Source organism: Theropithecus gelada, chromosome 11 (genome assembly GCF_003255815.1).
Source record: "Theropithecus gelada isolate Dixy chromosome 11, Tgel_1.0, whole genome shotgun sequence".
In the NCBI taxonomy this organism is placed as follows: Eukaryota; Metazoa; Chordata; class Mammalia; order Primates; family Cercopithecidae; genus Theropithecus; species Theropithecus gelada.
The window spans coordinates 6,426,353-6,444,809 of NC_037679.1; the positions used below are offsets into that span (position 1 = coordinate 6,426,353).

At 39.0% G+C, this 18,457-nt stretch overlaps 1 non-coding gene across 1 annotated transcript; it reads right to left on the reverse strand.

The window, feature by feature from the left end:
* Nucleotides 1-5,123: 5,123 nt before the first annotated feature.
* LOC112635679 lies at nucleotides 5,124-5,255 on the reverse strand. The gene has a single exon (XR_003122014.1). It is a non-coding gene; the product is annotated as a small nucleolar RNA SNORA64/SNORA10 family (small nucleolar RNA).
* Between the last annotated feature and the right edge of the window lie 13,202 nt (nucleotides 5,256-18,457).

Consider the following 18,457-nt stretch of genomic DNA (forward strand, 5'->3'; position numbering starts at 1 on the left):
GACCCTCCCTCAATCCTGAGCATTAACCATTTCTACCATGTTGAAAGATGTGTCTAATCCATTAGGCACCATATAATATCTAATTTTATGTATCTCCTGATATGTTTCATATGTGTAAGTTCTGTATTACCAGCAAGACCATGGTTCTTAAGGCAAGGTTTGAGTTATACAGTTTTTTGGGGCTGGAATAACAGCATTTGACAGAACATGATACTACAGTATGTAGTGCATCAGTTAATCCTTGTTAACTCTCAAACATAGGGTCACAGCTGAGCTGCTATTATGTGGGATATATAGGGCCCCTGGAAAATTGTTTATTTAATTTTTATTTCATAATTAATAAACTTAATTGTACAATCCAGCTAGATGTGAAGGGGAATAAGAAAAATATAGAACCCAAAGAACTGCAGTGAGAGCACAAAGATTATAGGATATTTCAAGTAAATGGGGTGTAAGGGTGCTTTCCTGAGCTACAGAAAAAAATGGTCTGGTGGTTAAGATAAAACAAGTCAAATTTACTAGCATTTTCCACAAATGGCAGTGGTGATATTCTTGCTGATCTTGCCATTCCTGGATCCAAAGTGCTCCATGGTTTCCACAATATTCATGCCCTCTTTTATCTTCCCAAAGACAACAGGCTTGCTATGTAACCACTCAGTCTTGGCAGTGCAGATGAAAAACTGGGAACTGTTTGTGTTGAGTCCTGCATTTACCATGAACATCACGCCAGGACCTGTATGCTTCAGCATGAGATTCTCATCATCAAGTTTCTCTCTGTAGATAAGCTTATCACCAACGCCATAATGGCATGAAGTCACTACCCTAGCACATAAGGCCTGGAATAATTCTGTAAAAGCAAGAACCCATATAACCAAATCCTCTCTTGCCAGCTCTCAGGCACAAAAATTTCTGCTGTCTTTGGAACTTTGTCTGCAAACACCTCAAAGAAGACACAGCCCAAGTCGATGATGGCATCAAAAAACACAGCGCGATTGACCATGACTGGTGCCGGTGGCTCTAGGAGGTACCCATCTGCAAAGCAAGGAAAATATATGTATACATTTTAAGAAGCCTTGTCTAACTAAACACTTTTATTGAAAATGCTTTACAAATTGTGTGGGCTCCTGGAAATCAATAAAAATTCAGAATAATGGGTAGAAAGGAGTAGAAGAGATACTTACATATTTACTTATTGTCAAATCAGGGCAAATATCCAGACATCATCTCTTCCTATTTTGGTCTAGGAATCATCTTTTCATCTTCTTTATTGTCACAGATGCCATTCCTGGATAATGATAATTTCACATTTCCCACCATGGTAAAAAGGCAGCGATGCCTTTTTTCACGTGTCTGTTGGCTGCACAAATGTCTCCTTTTGAGAAGTGTCTGTTCATATCCTTTGCCCACTTTTTGATAGGGTTGTTTGATTTTTGCTTGTAAATTTGTTTAAGTTCTTTGTAGATTCTGGATGTTAGCCCTTTGTCAGATGGGTAGATGGCAAAAATTTTTTCCCATTCTGTAGGTTGCCTGTTCACTCTGGCCATCAGAGAAATGCAAATCAAAACCACAATGAGATACCATCTCACACCAGTTAGAATGGCAATCAAAAAGTCAGGAAACAACAGAGGCTGGAGAGGATGTGGAGAAATAGGAACACTTTTTCACTGGTGGTGGGACTGTAAACTAGTTCAACCATTGTGGAAGACAGTGTGGTGATTCCTCAAGGATCTAGAACTAGAAATACCATTTGATCCAGCCATCCCATTACTGGGTATATACCCAAAGGATTATAAATCATGCTGCTATAAAGACACATGCACATGTATGTTTATTGTGGCACTATTCACAGTAGCAAAGACTTGGAACCAACCCAAATGTCCATCAATGATAGACTGAATTAAGAAAATGTGGCACATATACACCATGGAATACTATGCAGCCATAAAAAAAGGATGAGTTCATGTCCTTTGTGGGGACATGGATGAAGCTGGAAACCATCACTCTGAGCAAACTATCGCAAGGACAGAAAACCAAACACCATATGTTCTCACTCATAAGTGGGAATTGAACAATGAGAACACTTGGACACGGGTGGGGAACATCACACATTGGGGCCTGTCGTGGGGTGGGGGGAGCAGGCAGGGATAGCATTAGGAGATATACTTAATGTAAATGACCAGTTAATGGGTGCAGCACACCAACATGGCAGATGTATACATATGTAACAAACCTGCATGTTGTGCACATGTGCCCTAGAACTTAAAGTATAATAATTAAAAAATGAAAAAAGAAGAATTACAGCAGACTTCAGAAACTATGCAAGTCTGAAGACAAATTAGCATGTTTAAACTGCTGAGAGAAAGAAAAAATAATAACTCTCCACAATTCTATACACAGTGTGAATATCTTTCAAAAATGAAGGAGAAATTAAGACTTTTCACACAAAAGCAGAGAATTAATTATCCAGCAGCCTTAGACTATAAGAAATATTAGAGGAAGTTTTTCAGGCTGAATTCTACATACCAGAGAGAAAGTTGGATCTACACAAAGAAGTGAAGATTCCAGAAATGGTTAAAATGAAGATAAACGTAAAAGACTTTTTCTGACTTTTAATAACTGTAAAAGATAATTGATTAGCTAAATTTTAAAAATAGTAGTAGTGAAAACAGGGAAAAGAGTGAGTATAGGGAAATTACAGTAGTTTTGTGGGTTTCTAGCATATGTAAAAGCAAAATGTATGACAGCCATAACCCTAGTACACCAGTTGGGACACCACACAGTGAAGAGGTAGAATACTCCTTGAATCTAGACTGTGATTAGTTTAAGATGTATGTTGAAAATCTTGATTGTGGTGGCAGTTATATGACTGTATGCATTTGTCTAAACTCATAAAGTTGTACACTTAAAAGAATTAATCTTACCAAATATATATTATATACCCCCCCCCAAAAAAAAGGTAGCAGTACCATTATGACTCACAATGTCATGACTCTTGGGAACCTGTTTATATTAGAACCATACAGATCTGCTTGTCTCTGCAGTTCCCTAAGTCCATTTATTTAATGCTGGTTACATCATTACACATGTCACTGGATCATCTACTGTGTGGCCTGTTTCCAATAACTCTCTCCAAGGTAATTATGGAGATTCATTGATGATGACCACAAATGCAAGTCTCACTCAGAGAATTATGGAAAATGTGAACAATAACCCATTTTGAGGTTCTTTAGTTTACAGTTTAAAATTGTGTAGCATAAAGGTAGAAGAGCATGTTTCCCAACTCTATCTTCTCTTGAACTCTTTGGGCTGAATGTGATCGCCTCTGATCCTGACTACCCTCCTGTCTTCCACATACCACCACTGGAATCACTTACCAAAAAAAGTTATCTTTTTTTTCATGTTAAAAAGTGTTCAAGAGAAATGAGTTTTTCTTTTTCTTTCTTTCTTTCTTTCTTTTTTTTTTTTTTTTTTTTTCTGATGGAGTCTAGGTCTGTTGCCCAGGCTGGAGTGCAGTGGTACAATCTTGGCTCACTGCAACCTCCACCTCCCAGGTTCAAGTGATTCTCCTGCCTCAGCCTCCCGAGTAGCTAGGACTATAGGAACGTGCCACCACACCTGGCTAGTTTTTTTTGTATTTTTAGTAGAGACGGGTTTTCACCATGTTAGCCAGGATAGTCTTGATCTCCTGATCTCATGATCCACCCACCTCAGCCTCCTAAAGTGCTGGGACTACAGGACTGAGCCACCACGCCTACCCAAGTTTTTCTTTCTTTTCTTGTGTGGCAACTTTCCGTTATGCCTGGCATTCCGAGTCGTGCATGTGTGCAAGGTTTTGCCAAATCTGAGAGGTAGAGAAGAGGCCAAAAGATGAGGTGTGAGGGACATTTCACAAGTTATGAAAATAAAAATTCAAGAGGTATCACTAAAACTATCCTACTAAATTATATTATTGATAGCATCCATTAAAATAGGCTATTATCAAAAAGACAAACAACAAATGCTGGTTAGGATGCAGATAAAGGAGAACACTAGTACACTACCGGGGGGAATGGAAACTGGTACAGCCACTATGGAAAACAGTATGGATGTTCCTCTAAAAACTAAAGATAGATGTACCATACAATCCAGCAATCCCAATAGTCACAATATGGAATCAGCCTAAGTGTCCATCAATGAATGGATAAAAAAAATGTTGTGTACATATACACAATGGAATACTCTTCAGCCATCAAAAGAATGAAGTTCTGTCATTTGCAGTAACATAGATGGAACTGGAAGATATTATGTTAAGTGAAATAAACCAGGCACAGAGACTAATTCAGAATAATGGGTAGAGGAAGTGGAAATATTGCATGTTCTCACTCATATGTGGTAGCTAAAAATGTTGAGCTCGTGGAGGTAGAGAATAGAATAATAGTTACTAGAGGCTGGGAAGGGTTGGGGATGGGAAATAGAGGTTGGTTAAAGGTGCAAAAATACAATTAGAAGGAATAAGTTCTAGTGTTCCATAGCATAGTAGGGTGACTATAATTAACAATAATTTATTGTATATTTCAAAATAGCTAAAAGAGAATATTTGGAATGTTCCCAACATAAAAAGAAATAAATGTTTGAGGTGACAAATCTCCCAATTACCCTGATTTGATCATTACACATTGTAGCATGTTTAATACATATCACATGTATCCCATACATATGTACAATTATCATGTATCAATACAAATTTTATTAAACTATCGTTCATAGCATCCATTATTTTCTTTCTTTCTTTCTTTCTTTCTTTTTTTTTTTTTTTTTTTTTTTTTTTGAGATGGAGTCTTGCTCTTGTTGCCCAGGCTGGAGTACAATGGCACGATCTCGGTTCACTGCAACCTCCGCCTCCTGGGTTCAAGCGATTCTCTTGCCTCAGCTTCCTGAGTAGCTGGGATTACAGGCGCCCACCACCACGCTTGACTAACTTTTGTATTTTTAGTAGAGACGGAGTTTCACCATATTGGCCATGGTGATCTCGAACTCCTGACCTCGTGATCTGCCCGCCTCAGCCTCCTAAAGTGCTGCGATCACAGGCATTAGCCACTGTGCCTGGCAGCATCCATTCTTTTCTTTTCTTTTTTTCCCCCAAAAGCGATCATACTCCTAGAAATGGAGAGGCCATCCTGGGCAGGTCTCTTGTAATTAGGAAAGCCTTCCTCTGCCTCCCAGAAAACAGGCCAACCACACACTGGACCTGTGTGATTAAACGGAGCTGAGAGGCCTATTTTATGATTTTAAAACTTGTTAAGTTTCTTTAGTCACCATTAATCTCTGCCACAATCACATGTATCGCTCAGGCCACCACTACCAACATTACTTCTTAGTTTCATTCAAAGGAATGTTGTCAAATATGTGGATTTCTTCTACCCTGAAATCCAGATAAAGAATTTTGATGAATATAAAATATGGAATTAGTTTTTTAGCTGAAAAACAATTGCTCAAGATCTTGGTTGGCCTGGAAGGAGAATTTATTGACATTTGCCTTTGTTTTTCTTTCTAACTAGAGTGTGCTGGGCTTCTCCCCTCCCAACTTAGAAAACAGATGGCAGTTCAGGAACAGTTTTTGTTTTGATTTTTTTTTTTTTTTTTTTGAGACGGAGTCTTACTCAGTCGCGCAGGTTGGGGTGCAGTGGCGCGATCTCACCTCACTGCAAGCTCCGCCTGCCGGGTTCACGCCATTCTCCTGCCTCAGCCTCCGGAGTAGCTGGGACTACAGGCGCCGCCACTACGCCCGGCTAGTTTTTTGTATTTTTGGTAGAGACGGGGTTTCACCGTGTTAGCCAGGGTGGTCTCCACCTCCTGACTTCGTGATCCGCCTGCCTCGGCCTCCCAAAGTTCTGGGATTACAGGCGTGAGCCACCGCGCCCGGCCAGGAACAGTTTTTAATAATCTAACTTCACAATAGACAGATCTGATGGGTATTAATATAAGAGAAATAAACTATTATAAGCTAATGCTCACTGTGAGCTCTGTGCTGTGCTAGGTAGTTCTCTCCTGTTATAGCATTTACTTAACTGCACAACTAATGTTTACTCAGTGTTTGGTACTTCTTTTAAATGCAGCTTAGCATAATACAGAGGTTGTCAAATGTCCGTGGACATTGGAATTACTTGGAAAGAATGTGACAAATGTTTCACCACCCCCAGAGTTGCTGATTCAGCTGATGGGGATGAGGGTTGAGCACCTGCATTCCTAACACATTCTCAGGTGATGTTGATGCTGCTGGTCTGGGGACCACACTTTGAGAATCACTGGAATTGTAGTTAAAAGCAGTGACTTTGCTATCAGACTGATCCGGATTTGAGTCCTCTAACTTTGGATACATTTTGTAACCTCTTGCCATTTCATTTCCTCATCTGTAAAATTATACCTCCAATATTAACTATTCTGGGGATTAAATGAGATATATGTGTAGTGTTTAGTACAGTTTTTCATGTGTTAGAACTCAGTAAATGTTAACTGCTACTAGTGCAGCAATTACTTACAGTGCTATTGTTATTACTAAATAGAATTAGAAAATGACTGATTTCAAAATCATTTTTAAATTGTCAATGCCACCTCTTCTCTTTACCTAGAGCTGAGTGCCAACATCTGTTATGACATCATAATGAGATTAATAACTAAGACTCTAAGGAATAACACGTTGGATTTTTCATATTATTATGAAGGTTCTCCATCATAACTTAAGAAAAATGTATAAATTATGTGTCATTTTATGTTTTAAAATTATTATTATTATTAGTTATTGGGGACAGGTTCTCACTCTGTCAGCCAGACTAGAGTGCAGTGGTGTGCTCATAGCTCACTGTAACCTTGAACTACTGGGACCAAGTGATCCTCCTGTCCAGCTAGTGTATGTGTGTGTGTATATATATATATATATATATATTTTTTTTTTTTTTTGAGACACAGTCTCACTCTATTGCCCAGGCCAGAGTACGGTGGTGTGCTCATGGCTCATTGCAGCCTCCATCTCCCAGGCTCAAGTAATTCTCCTACCTCAGCCTCCCAAGTAGCTGGGACTACAGGTGTTTGCTACCACACCCAGCTAACTTTTGTACTTTTTGTAGAGACAGGGTTTCACCATGTTGCCCACGTAGGTCTCAAACTGCTGGTCCTAAGTGATCCCCCCACCTTGGCCTCCTAAAACGCTAGGATTATAGGAATGAGACACCAGGCTTGGTCATCATTTTTTTTTTTTTTTTTTGAAACAGAATCTCACTCCGTCACTCAGGCTGGAGTGCAATGGCATGATCTCAGCTCACCACAACCTCCGCCTCCGGGTACAAGCTATTCTCCTGCCTTAGCCCCCTGAGTAGCTGGGATTACAGGAGCCCGCCACCATGCCCAGCTAATTTTTGTATTTTTAGTAAAGAGGAGGGTTCACCCTATTGGCCAGGCTGGTCTTGAACTCCTGACCTCAGGTGATCCACCTACCTCGGCCTCCCAAAGTGCTGGGATTACAGGTGTGAGCCACTGTGCCCAGCCCTGGTCATCTTTTTTAATAAGAGACATAACCCTGAAAAGAATCTCTAGGGAAAGAAGTTGTAATTGACTTAATTTATTAACTTCACTAAACATTATTGAATATATTTTTATGGGCTAACTAAAAAATAATTCCATTCAGTGGGCACACACTCACACACACACCCCCCCCAAAACAAACAAACAAAAAGACAGGAAACTTCACGAAATATTGCTTATTCATATGCAATATTTTAAAAGCTTTACCATATACTTTGGCCATAGAAAATTCCAATAACTCATTCAAATGAAATTAGCCTGCCTCTAATCTGCAAAAAAAGAGTCTCAGAGATGGCACAGTATGTAAGCTGGAAAGATACTTATCACCTATTAACCAAATACTGACGTAGCATTGCTATCAGTTGTATGATTGCAGACACCTGGAAGGTCACCCTAGGCTCTTTCAACCACTGGCATCTAGATTCTTGTTATGGGCTGAATGTGTACCTGCCAAGTTCATATGTCGAAATTATAGCCCCCCTGTGATGATATTAGGAGGTGGGGCTTTGGGAGGTGATTAGGTCATAAGAGGGAAGCCCTCATGAATGGGATTAGTGCCCTTATAAGAAGGTAAGTAAGACAGATGATCTCTCTGGACTATATAAGAATATATGATAAGACAGTTTTCTACAAACCAAGAAGAGGGCAATTCACCAGCTTCCAGAACTGCGATAAATACGTGTTTGTTGTTGAAGCCACAGCCTGTGGTATTCTGTTATAGCAGCCCAAACTGTTTAAGGCAATTCTTTTTTATATTTATGCAGAACTACTAAAAAATAAAATTGATGAGTTAACACCAAAGGTTTCATCCAAATCATTTAAGACAAGGATGATAATAGTCATATTAAAGAAATGTAATTTTCTATGTTGGCTTTGAATGTTCTGATATCCATAGTGAGATTTTAAAAAATTAATACATGCACTTGGATTCTTTGCTTTGCAGGTCTCTTGGACATTTAAGTAGAAGTGACATTTATTACCCAATGCTTACTAACACTGTAGCTCAGGGATGGGCAAACTACAGCCTCCTTTCCCCACCTCTGTCATTTTCTAAATAAAGTTTTATTGGAACACAACCACTCTCACATATTGTCTCAGGCTACATTTATGCTACAGAAGAGTTGCCAACCTCTGCTATAGACAGTTACTTGGAATACTTTGTAGAGAAGTGTGGCGAGAAGAAATGTAATCTCTTTCCTAGAAATATCTACCCAAAGAGATAATTTATCTTCAGTAAAATAGTTTCCTTGTACAGTAAGAAATTAGCCTTATAGTTGATTTCCCATTCACCTTAGACTGAAATGTTCATTCACTAGCCCTTCTGAATGCTCAGTGTCATTACAATGATGTATCCACCAGCCATGGGCAACTCTCTACTCTGGGCCAGAAGTCGTCCTCAGTTTTGCATTATTCTTGCTTAATTTTAAAAGTCAAACTTAGTTTATTAAGGTTAATAAAGTCCCAGAACCTCATCAATGGCTACATAACCTTTCTCTGGAAACCACATTGTTTTTTCTGAAGTAGTAGTTCACTTTAAGCATCTATAAACCTATTTTATTTTATAGAACAGGGCATTGGCCTGCCTTTAAAAATGAGTTTCTTTTTTTTTTTTGAGACAGAGTCTAGCTCTGTGGCCCAGGCCCAGGCTAGTGTGTGGTGGCACGATCTCAGCTCATTGTAACCTCTGCCTCCCAGGTTCAAGCGATTATCCTGCCTCAGCCTCCTGAGTAGGTGGGATTGTGTGTGCCACCACGACAGGCTAATTTTTGTATTTTTAACAGAGATGGGGTTTCACCATGTTGGCCAGGCTAATCTCAGACTCTAAGTTTCTATTTCTCTAACAAATGTCTTTCCAAGTACTTGAGGTACAATTTCTATGATGCTTCCAAAAAAAAAAAGATTAACACATATTTGTTGGGTGAATAGAGAGTATGTATCAGAGTGAGAGGAACATGAGAGTTCAACTCTCAGAGGTTCCTCTTCCTGCTAGTGTATGATAACCCTCTGAGCCTCAATGTCCTTATCCTTAAAATAAAGGCAAACTCTATCTCATAGGATTGTGGTCAGGATTTTAAACAATACATGTGACATGCATAATGAGAGCCAACCACTTTATAAGTGGTGATTTAGTGAATGCCAGTGAAGTGGGCTTAGTCATTTTTCTTTTCAAATTTCTTTTTGATTTAATTGGATTTTCTTAGAGGTGAACTAGATGCTTAAAAGTAGTCATGCTTAAATTTATTCAGGCAACCTTTAATACATTTAGGATGCGGTGCCTTTACTGAAACAACAGTTTCAAAACAGTTTGTAGCTTGAACTGGAAAGAGAATATGAAGATAAAGGTCACCAGAAGGCTCTGGCACAGCTCTGGTGTCGTCGATGCTACTTAGAGCCCTAACTCCCTTACCCGCTTTCCCCAGCCCTTCAGTGCTTCACACAGTGGCCAGAGAATGAGCGTTTGGATGACTGTCTGTCAATCCTCCATCCTGAGAAGAGAGGCAATAACGACCCCGGCCCAGACGATCCACAGCCTTGGAAGGCATTCATTCCATCCTCTGGGGGAGCGATGCTTAGAAAAGCCCTGACCTGACGGCATGCTGAAAGATCTGAATTGCAGTCCCAGTTCCGCAATCCGTCAGCTGTGTGACCCCAGACACAGCAGTCTGCACCATTCTGAGTCCTAAGTGCCTTCAGTAAATTAAATGAGATCTCTGTGATCCTTCCAGATTTATAGCCTTTTCCATTACGGAAGTGAAGCATATGCATGAACTTTAAAGGAATAGGGGGCTATATGCCAGCCTAAAATATCCATTCTGATTTGGGATGGGTTTCTCAGACGTTTATTCTCAAGATATCCCACATTGGCTCTTTTCTCAGCTACTAAGATCTTACCCTTGCAATAATCAGGTTTCCAGAGGTATGGAACACGATAAATTAGTAGGCCCCAGAGGGCTACTAATGGCTGTCTCCTACCTACTTAAATACTCATAAATAATCACTCAGTCACCCATTCTAGAATCTTGCTAGTGTTTGCATTGTACTGACTGGTGGAGCATCTCAAATCTGAAATTTGAAATGCTCCAATGAGTATTTCTTGTCAGCGCTCAAAAGTTTCAGATGTTGGAGCATTTTGGATTTTGAATTTTTAGATTTGGGATGCTTGACATCTATAAGAAATAAATTTTTGTGTGTTTTTTTTTTTTTAAAGAAATTACCTAGTCTCAGGTATTCTGCTACAGAGCAGAAACCAGACTAAGACCATGTTCATAATAGTGGCTCATCATTTGTTTGACAATATATTTGTTATTAAAATATTTCACTGTGACAATACTCACTGTAATAAATTTTATTCTAGAAACAACTTTCTTTAGGGTATTATTTTTACAATCTGAGGATTATACAAAACCACCTGATAAAAATAGGCGCAATAATTCTTGGGCTTTTAGTTTCAAAGTCTGTTTTCCCATCTGTTACCCAAAGTTTGGGTCTACACAACCAAAGCAAAATGTAGGATTCTGTAATTATCCTTTGACTCAGAGACAAATAGAATATCAGTAGAAAAGGGACATCTGTGCTCATCTGATTCAATACAAGTCAGAAACGTGATTATTTGAAACATCTAACAACCATAGAGGACAAACTGCTTTATTGAACCCATGAATTCAAATTCTAATCTCATCTGGAAACACCTTCACAGACACACCCCAAAGTAATGTTTAGCTAAATATCTGGCATTTGGGTCCAGTCAAGTTGACACAAACAATTAACCATCACATCCCACATCTCTAAGGCCTTCATGGCACCTAATACAAAGTAGGTGCTCAGTAAATATTTTCTTATTGGGTGGATGAATGAATGTATTTTTATTATTTCCAGTGAAATTGTAAAGATGACTATGGACGAATAAACTACAAAGTTAGTAAAAAGTAACTGACAGACCGTCCTTAGCTTGCTAGCCTGCTGACAGATTGTACTACTTAGATTGATTGACAGTTACTCTCAGAGTATAACTGTATAACTGTGGTAGAAACAGTTAACGACTCTGAGAATAACTCAAAGTAGTAACATATCTACATATGGGGAAGACTCCACTTGAGTCTCACTGATCCTCAAAGAAGAAACTCAAAATAAATGTGCTATGAGTTTAGTTTAGATCCAGTCCAGATGCTATTTGAAGAAAGAAGGGAAAGGAAAGGAAAGGAAAAGAAAGAAAGAGGGAAGGAAGGAAGGAAGGAAGGAAGGAAGGAAGGAAGGAAGGAAGGAAGGAAGGAAGGAAGGAAGGAAGGAAGGAAGGCAAGCTCAAAGTTACTTGTTAGTTCTTTAAAAAATAAATACAAAGAAAAATTTTTTTTTCTGGCTGCCAATATGTTAAAAAAATTAAAAAGTAATATATAGTTTGGGGTTGTAATTATCAGGCTATTGTAATTTGCCCTAGTTTTTGTACAGTTTTATTTATTTCAAATGTCCAATTTTAAGGAGAAGATAATAGACTTCAAATTATGGATAGAGAGATTGTAATAGAAATCTCTTCAGATACTAAGAAACCCAGTTTTCATTTCATTCTCTTTGACATTTCATTCTCTTTGATCTTTAATATCCTTATCATTGGTCCTAAAATCCACTAGCTCTTTTTGGGTTACATAAACATTATTAACTTCAGATATTCTACAAGCCATGCATGTTGACTTGGGGTTCTAGTTTTGGCTATTATCTTACGCAGACTGGTGCTGTCTACCAGCAGCTTGGTACACACATTTTTTTCCTCACCAAAGATGGATCAAAGCAATAAAGTAGCATAAGTTTTGTAAATAGTGGGTTTGACAGTAATGGCCAAGACATATCCTGGTAAAATGTATCCACCCAGCAGCATTAATTTTTGCATGTAAAGTTGTCCCTTGGTATTCGTGGGGGATTGGTTCCAGGACCCCCCATGGGCACCAAAATGTGCAGATACTCAAATCCCTGATATAAGATGGTGTCGTGTTTGCGTGCAACCTATGCACTTCCCCTTATATATTTTAAATCATATCTAGATTACTTACAATGCCTAATATAATGTAAATGCTATGTAAATAGTTGTTGCATTGTGTTGATTTTTTATTTGTGTTATTTTTATTGTTGTATTGTCATTTTAATTTTTTTCAGACATTTTTGATCTGTGGTTGGTTGGATTTGCAGATGCAGAATCCTCATATACAGAGGCCAAATATAACTCGTATGTTTTCAAGAGGATCTTCTCAATATAACAGTGTGCAGTTTGTGGCCAAGCACAGTGGCACACACCTGTAATCCCAGCACTTTGAGATGCCAAGGGTGGCAGATCACTTGAGCTCAGGAGTTTGAGACCAGTCTGGGCAACATAGCGAAACCCTGTCTCATAAAAAATACAAAAATTAGGCAGGCATGGTAGTCTGTGAATGTAGTTCCAGCTACGTGGGAGGCTGACCCAGGAGGTCAAGGCTACAGTGAGTCATGAGTACGCCACTGCACTCCAGCCTGTGCGACAGAGCGAGACTCCACCTCAAAAAAAGAAAAGAAAAAAGAAACTGCAAGGATGAACAGATCAGCATAGGTGACGTACACTGAACAAGGTAAAAAAGATAGAAAATCATTTGGAGAAGTGGCCAGAGGGCACATCAAGAAGCACCTTGTACATTGGTAAGGACTGTGGATTTTATGGTGATTAAAATTTGCTGTGGGGTTTTTTGAGTAGAGGAATGACTTAATCTGTATAATGTTTGTAAAAGGATCCATTTGGCTGCTGTGCAGAGAAATAGACAGGACAAAGTGGAGAAGCCAGGACACATACAGGAATCTATGGTCGTTGTCCTGGGGAAAGCAATCCACGACTTGGGCCTGGTAGGGTCAAAGGTGAAAAGTTACTAATTCTACATGTATTCATTGATGGATTGGGTATGGAGAGGGAGAGAAAGGGGAGTGGTCAATAAGATTCCAAAGTTTTGGGCCCAAGCAATTGAGTAAAACGGTGGTGACTTTTACTGAGATAGGAAAAACTGAGGTGGGTCAGTCTGGGGCAGGGAGAAATATGAAATTCCATTTAAGAGCTGTTAAGTTTGAGATATCTATTATATAACCAAGTAGGTATGTCAAGTAGGCATTTGTTGGTTTTTATAATTGTATTAGTCAGGGTTCTCTAGAGGGACAGAACTAATGGAATATATATAGGGGAGTTTAGTAAGTATTAACTTACACAACCACAAGGTCCCACAATAGGCCATCTGTAGGCTGAGGAGCAAGAAAAGTCAGTCCAAATCCCAAAACTGAAGAATTTGGAGTCCAATGTTTGAGGGCAGGAAGGGTCCAGCATGAGAGAAAGATGGAGGCTGGGGGGCTGGGCCAGTCTAGTCTTTTCACTTTTTTTTTTTTTTTTTTTTCTGCCTGTTTTATATTCTAGCTGTGCTGGCAGCTGATTAGATGGTACTCACCCAGATTAAGGGTGGGTCTGCCTTTCCCAGCCCACTGACTCAAATGTTAATCTCCTTTGGCAACACCCTCACAGACACACCCAGGATCAATACTTTGTATCCTTCAATCCAATCAAGTTGATACTCAGTATTAACCATGACAATAATCAATGTATTTTATGCTTCAAAATAGTTGTAATCAGTATTTCACACTTCAGTATAACTTTCTTTTTTTTATCTTTTATTTTAGATTCAGCGGTACATGTGTGGGTTTGTTATATGGGTATATTATGTGATGCTGAGGTTTGGGGTACAATTGATCCCATCACTCAAGTATTGCACACAGTACCCAATAGTTAGTTTTTCAACCCTTGCTCCCCTTCTTCCCTCCTCCTTCTAGTAGTCCCCACTGTCTACCATTGCCATCTTTATGTCCATGAATACCCAATGTTTAGCCCCCACTTATAAGTGAGAACATGTGGTATTTGGTTTTCTGTTCCTGTGTTAATTTGCTTAGGATAATGGCCTCCAGCTGCATCCATGTTGCTGCAAAGAACATGATTTTGTTCTTTTTTCTTGCTGCATCAAGTAGGCATTTGGATATGAAGTCTGGTGTTCTGGAGATAGAAATGTGTAAGTTATCAATATCTAAACTAGTGCTAACCTATAGAAATATAAGGCAAGTTACGTGTGTTTTCTAACAGTTTTATGTTAAAAAGTGGGAAAAAACAGGTAACATTAATTTTAATAATGTTTTATTCAACTTAATACATCCGAAATCTCATTTTATTATGTAGTCAATATGAAAATATTACTGTGTTGTTTTGCATTCTTTTTTTAATAAGTCTTTGAACTTCAGTATGAATTTTATGTGTATACCACATCTTGATTCAGACTTAATAGCCACGTGGCTAGTGGCTACTGTTTTGGACAGCACAGGTCTGGATGGTATTTAAAGCCAATGGACTGGATATTGAGAGTCAGTATAGATAGAAGAGAGAAGAAGCCCAAGAGACCCGACAACTGAGCCCTTGGAAACTCCAGCATTTAAAAGTCAGGAAAAGGAAGAGGAGGATCCCCAATAGAAGAGAAAAAGAATAGAAATGTTGTCTTGTTAGAGGAGGGGGTTATGGGCGTATGCATTTATCAAAACTGATTGAACTGCACACTTAAAATTTATGCATTTCACAATATGTAAATTATGACTCAATTTTATAAAGCACATTCTAAAAATAGAAGAGAGAGAGAGAGAGAATCAAATGGAGAAACAGTGAGGATGATGTGGGGTACCAGAAGCAAGTGATCAACTATGTCAAATGCTGGTAAGAAGTCAAGTGAGACAAGAACAGAATTAACCAGAGAATGGGCAATGGAAGGTCATATGTCACTGTGGCAAAAGAATATTTGAGAGAGGGGATGAAAGCTTGATTAGAAGCTCATTCAAGTGAGAATGGGAAGCTTCTGGTCACAGATGGCTGATCTAACATGTGCTTTTACTTCTGCTTGCCCTGAAACCTGACTAAATGACAGTAAATGGAATTCGTAATGACTTATCCACACCCCTGCCCCACTCTAACATGTACAGTTTGGAAACTGGAAAGCATCTAGAGAAGCGTAAATGACTGAGATCTATGAAAGCTGAATTCCTAGTCAGCTCTGGGGAAAGCAAAGAGCAATTTGGCACCACAGAACCCACCAAAGGCTCAGGAATCTGTAATACAGGTTCAACCAAAAGTGAGTGGTGTAGGTGGGCCTGGGAACTGTTTAAAAAGCAATTTGATACGCAGATCAGGGTATCAGCATTTGATACCTAATGTCCAGGGATGACATTAATACAATGAAAGGAAGCTTTCGGAAATCAAAAATATGAAAGCTGAAACAAAAATCTCAGTACAAAGACTAGAATGTAAATTGAGGAAAGTAGAGTAAAAAATTAAAGAGAAGGAAAACAGCAGAGAAAAGTGAAAGAGAAAATTAGATGATCAGTCCAAGAGGTCTAGTATCTCAATGATAGGAATTACAGAAAGAGGGAACAAGAACAAAAGAACACACATGAAGAAACAGTCAAAGGAACAATTCAAGAAAATTTCCCACAGTGGAATGACAGGAATTTCTAGATTAAAAAGGCTCACTGGCTAGTGCAACAGCTCATGCCTATAATCCCAGCACTTTGGGAGGCCGAGGCAGGCGGATCATGAGGTCAGGAGTTTGAGACCAGCCTGGCCAACATGGTGAAACCCTCTCTCTAGTAAAAATACAAAAAATTATCTGGGTGTGCTGGCGGGTGCCTGTAATCTCACCTACTCACGAGGCTGAGTCAGGAGAATCACTTGAACCCAGGAGGCAGAGGTTGCAGTGAGCTGAGATCACGCCATTGCACTCCAGCCTGGGCGACAGAATGAGACTCCATTGCACTCCAGCCTGGGCGACAGAATGAGACTCCATCTCAAAAAAAAAAAAAAGGCCTACACAACCCAGCATAATGAATGAAAACAGACCCATAATAAGTCGTCCCACTATAAAATGTCATAATATCAAGCCAAAAGAGATGAAAGAATAGGTCTTATACAAAGCATAAAGAGTAAGAATAGCTTTGGATTTTTTAACAACAGTGGAAACTAGTTATTGTAAAACAATGTTTTTATAATTTGAGAAAAAACTATTTCTGTCTTAGAATTTATATACACAAAGTCCTAAGTGTGAAGATAGGCTACAGACATTTTCAGACATGCTAGTTCTCAAACATTTACCTTTCAGTTACTGCTGGAGCAGTAGTGTGATGAGAGAGTATGTCAAGAAAGAGGATGACATGTCCACCAAGTGGCTCCGACTCAAGAAAGAAGGGAAGGGAATCCCAGGATGTAGGTGATGGAGATTCCAGGGTGCCCAGCCGTGCAGCGGCCTCAGAGAGCAACCTGAGCAGATTGAAGCAAGTCTCCAGAAAACATGGCTCCAAAAAGATGAAACTGATATATTTGAACATATGGAAAGAACATCCACACTTCTGGAGAAGACTGGGGTCAAATTGCTGATAAATGCTTACCTAGCTAAGCAAATTTTAAAAAGAGTATTAATTTTAGGAAACATCAAAAGATCTTAAATAAAAGGTAACCCTGACTTATCACAGGGCGTGGTTGCAAGTAGTCACTTTTTCATAATAATGAAACACTGAATACTGATCTAACCATAAAAATACTTTGACTCTATGGGAAGACGGGAGACTGGAAGTGTACATGTGTGTGCAGGTGTGACTAGGAAGGGATATGGGGAGTGCTGAATCCATGCATTCCTTAAAGAAGTCAGGATCATGTCCAAAACTTGGAAAACAATCAAGAAGAAGCAATACAAGAAAATTATTTAGAATTATAGCCATCATTTTTTTAAAGCTAAAAGACTTGAGGCCGGGCACAGTAGCTCAAACCTGTAATCCCAGCACTTTGGGAGACCGAGGCAGGTGGGTCACAAGGGCAGGAGATCAAGACCATCCTGGCTAAGACAGTGAAACCCTGTCTCTACTGAAAATACAAAAAGAAAAAAAAAAAAAATAGCCAGGCATGGTGGTGGGTGCCTGTAGTCCCAGCTACTCGGAAGGCTGAGGCAGGAGAATGGTATGAACCTGGGAGGCGTGAGCCGAGATCATGCCACTGCACTCCAGGCTGGGTGACAGAGCGAGACTCCATCTCCAAAAAAAAAAAAAAAAAAAAAAAAGAAAGAAAGAAAAAGAAAAGACTTGATCACAATTACTTGGGAAGTGAAAAATAGGGAGAAGGAATGAAAAGTTGTCAATTGCAGCACTTTTTGGCTCTCTAATCTATTCACCTATATAAATTTGATTTAAAAGTTTAAAATTTTTTTCAAAACATGGAATGATGTTATAAAATGAAGACAGAAAGTATACAGCAACACTGTCCAAAAGAACTGTCTTCAATTATGGAAATTACGTGCAATGATAGCCCCTTGAAATGTGACTAGTGTGACTGGGGAATTAAATTTAGAAGTTTATTAAATTTAAATCAATTTACATTTAAATAGCCACATATGGCTAGTGGCTGTTATATTAGACAGTGCATCTATATACAATGGCCTGCTCCTATCTAGAATCAACTTTGCTTTTATAATTGAGCCTTCTTTCTTCTTCTTCTTTTTTTTTTTTTTTTTTTTTTTGTTTCTAAGCACTTTTTATTTATTTATTTATTTTACTTTCTCAATTTTTATTTTAGGCTCTGGGGTACATGTATAAGTTTGTTACACGGGTAAATTGCATGTCACTGGGATTTGGTGTACAAATGATTTTGTCACCCAAGTAGTTAGCACAGTACATGACGGGTTGGTTTTTTACCTTCACCCTCTTCCCATCCTCGCCCCTCAGTTAGGTCCCAGTGTCTATTGTTCCTTTCTTTGTGTCCATGTGTACTCAATATTTTGCTCCCACTTATAAGTAAGAACATGTGGTATTTGGTTTCCTGTTCCTGCAC